Source organism: Mastomys coucha, unplaced genomic scaffold (genome assembly GCF_008632895.1).
Source record: "Mastomys coucha isolate ucsf_1 unplaced genomic scaffold, UCSF_Mcou_1 pScaffold23, whole genome shotgun sequence".
NCBI lineage: Eukaryota > Metazoa > Chordata > Mammalia > Rodentia > Muridae > Mastomys > Mastomys coucha.
The window spans coordinates 38,848,155-38,851,972 of NW_022196906.1; positions in this window are offsets into that span (position 1 = coordinate 38,848,155).

The following is a 3,818-nucleotide window of genomic DNA, read 5'->3' on the forward strand; positions in this document are numbered from 1 at the left end:
GAGAGTCTTTTTTTAATTTCTCATGTTATCTTAAAGTGCATGTGCTTTATTTTTAGTTGTAAATTTTAAATCATTTCTCTTGAATATCAATAGGTCATATGGCTAATTTTTTTTTAAAAAAACAGCTACTTTTGAGCTATGGCCTTATCTATTTGAGACTGATCTTGAACTTAAGTAGCCAAGGATGATACTGAACTTTCTTCCTCTCGACTGCTTGGAATACAGGTGTGTCCCACCATGCCTATTTTTATGTGCTGCTGGGAATCAAGCCCAGGGCTTTGTGAATACTAAGTGGCAAGCACTCTATCCACATCCCTATCCCCATTCCCTATTTTAAAAAACAAACAAACAAACAAAAATCTATTTTTTGTGTTTATTTATGTGTCTTTGTATGTACACGAGGTGACCACAGAGAACAAGAGAGGACCTTTGGAACTGGAGTGGCAGGCAGTTGGGCACCACCTGATATAGGTGGGAAACAAACCTAAGTGGGTGTAAGAGCAGCCCCCACCCTTAGCTGCTTCACTCTCTCTCTCCAGCCCCCTAACATTCACACCCCACTTTTTTTTTTTTTTGAGTCTAACTGGTCTAGACCTGAGCTATGTAAACCAACCTAAACTCAAACTTAGAAAGGTCCTCCTGCTTCTGTCTCTGAGTACTGGAATCCAGGCATGTCTGCTAATAAAATTTAAAACCCCACTGCACTGGTTCTGAGATAGCACATTGCTGACATCAATTTCTATCTTCCCTTCATGGTAGCAAATGTTCTGTTAATACTTCCAAAGATGACCTATATCTATACAAATGAGTTCATAGATAACTTTGTCCATAAATGTAAGGCTATCAAGTCTTGAATGGCATCTCAGTGATTCCACTTAATAAAACTGGGAAATTGTTTGTATTACTCTTGGGGATGTCTGAAAACATACAGCTTTTAAACATGCAGTGGAAATGTACATGGCTTTCAATCTACTGAATGGCCTGCTCCTCCCCCTCTTCCTCCTCCTTCTCTCTTTTTATTTTTACTTTATGTGGATGGGTGTTTTGGGTGCCTGTATGTCTGTGCACTACCTACAAGCAGTAGCTGTGGAGACCAGAAGAAGATGCAGAATTTGCCCTAGACTGGAGTTATAAATGATTGTGAGTTTCCATATGAGTGGGTGCTGACAATCGAACCTAGGACCTCTGGAAGAGCAGCCAGTGCTCTTAACCACTGAGCCATCATCTCATCAAAACAAAACAAAGCAGTGTTTCACTGTGTAGCCCAGGCTTTCCTGGAACTTATTCTGTAGCCGATTCTGACCTCAAACTTTTGGCAATCCTCTTGCCTCTGTTGAATGCTAATATTATAGGTACGAGCACAGTGCCGGACCATTCTATTCAATTTCACACAATAACGTGGTGCACAACCTTGGATACCACTTTGCAACTGTGTGATATACCTTCAGTTTGAAGTTTCAGAAGTGCAGTTGCTGAACTCCAAGCATGGACATCTGTGATTTTGACAGATATTATCAAATTGTCCCCAGTAAATGTTGCCTGGCAATTCATATTCCCATCAGCAATTCTGAAGAGGGCCCCTTTCTCTATAACTTTTCTGAAAGCTTTTTCTTACCCTTCTTTCTGATCTTTGCCAACCTAATAAAAATGCATATATTTTATATTTTTTTTCCAAATGAGAGAAGGAAACTTTCAGGGAGGAAACTCCAAATTTTGTCCATTTCTGCAAACTCATAAATTACTTTGGCTTTTACAGGGGGCTGGAGAGGTTGGTTCACAGGTTAAGAGCAATTGTTGCTTTTGCAGAGGAACTGGGCTCATTTCTTACCATCTGTAGATGTATGATAGCTCACAACCACCCTAACTCCTGCTCCAGGAGATTCAGTGCCCTATCTGAACATCACGCATGCAAATGATAACACATACATATATGCAAACAAACACTAACACATAAAATGAATAAACCTACGTTTTTCCCAAAGGGACTCCTAGGTGTTGACTCTCTTTTTCTCTACTCTGAGTACTCCTCACTGCAAATCAGTATCATGGTGTGACTAACATGGGTTCAGAGTCACAAGCAGGTACCTAGCCATATCCCTGTTTCCTCATTTGCAAAAATCACATTTTGTTGGTTTATTCGTTAATGGTAAGGATAGAAACTTCCCAGATTTCTTCTTTTTTCTGTGTTTTGAGACAGGGTTTCATACAACCCAGGCTGACCTCAAGCTTGTTATATGGCTTACTCTTGATCCTTCTGCTTCAACCTTCCCAGCGTTTCACCCAGCTTTTCCTCACTTTTGGTAAAGACAGTGCTCCCATTTTCCATTCTCCAAAAGAGCTCTGAATGGACATAGCGCATTAGTATAGTAGATCCAAAGGTCTTTGAACTAAAACAAGAAGCTGGTTGAGACATTTAAATATCCCACCCAGGATCATCACAGAACAGGGAGCTGTTCAGAATCATTGGTATTGCTTTCTTCTGAATAGAAAGGGCCAATAGCTCTTCAATAAAGATGCCCTTGGGGCTGGAGAGATGGCTCAGCGGTTAAGAGCACTGACTGCTCTTCCAAAGGTCCTGAGTTCAAATCCCAGCATCCACATGGTGGCTTACAACCACCCATAATGAGATCTGATGCCCTCTTCTGGTGTGTCTGAAGACAACTACAGTGTACTCACATATAGTAAATAAATAAATCTTAAAAAAATAAAATAAAATAAAGATGCCCTTATAATGCAGAGGTAGCAGTTCAACCTGGGCATATGGTGCACACCTGTAATCCCAGCACTAGGGAGGTAGAGGCTGTGGATGGATGGAGTGTGTGAAGCCAGTCTGGTCTGCACATTAAGTTCAAGGCTAGCCTCCTGAGGGTTTTTTGTTTTTGGTCTTTAGTTTTTTCTTTTTCTTTTCTTTTTCTTTTTCTTTTTCTTTTTTTTGAGACATGGTTCCTCTGTGTAGCTCTAGCTGTCCTGGAACTCACTCTGTAGACCAGGCTGGCCTCAAACTCAGAAATCTGCCTGTCTCTGCCTCAAAAGTGTTGGGATTAAAGGTGTGCCACCACAACCAGGCTGGTTTTTGTTTTTTTCAAGACAGGGTTTCTTGGTATAGCCCTGGCTGTCCTGGAACTCATTCTGTAGACCAGGCTGGCCTTGAACTCAGAAATCTGCCTCCCAAGTGCTGAGGTTAAAGGCATGCACCACCACTGCCTGGCTCTCCTAAGGTTTTTTTTTTTTTTTTTTTTTAAAGAGGAGGGCCGAGCAGTGGTGGCGCATGCCTTTAATCCCAACTCTTGGGAGGCAGAGGCAGGTGGATTTCTGAATTCGAGGCCAGCCTGGTCTACAGAGTGAGTTCCAAGACAGCCAGGACTATACAGAGAAACCCTGTCTTGGAAAAAAAAAAAAAGAGGAGAAGGAGGAGGAAGAAGTAATGGTTGTAGTCCCTGTCTGTGTCCATTGAGTTTTCACTTCTGAACTTGAAAAAGAACTTGGCATAGCTAATTGTATTTATGAGTAGAAGACATTTACTGAATCTAGCAGAGATGGCAGCTGGCTTTGTGCCGTACATTTGGTGTAAGTCAGAGACAAAACTTTCTAAAGTCAGGAGCCATGTATTAATCATACTTCCATCTGCTGTGTCAAACAGAGTCTATAAAGCCCAATTGATGTCTCCTAAGTATTATGGTTCTTCTCAGCCACACTGGTAGATTTGGGGACTTACTTTAAAGGGCTTTAACACCTGGCAGTGGTGGCGCACGCCTTTAATCCCAGCACTTGGGAGGCAGAGACGGGCAGATTTCTGAGTTCAAGGCCAGCCTGGTCTA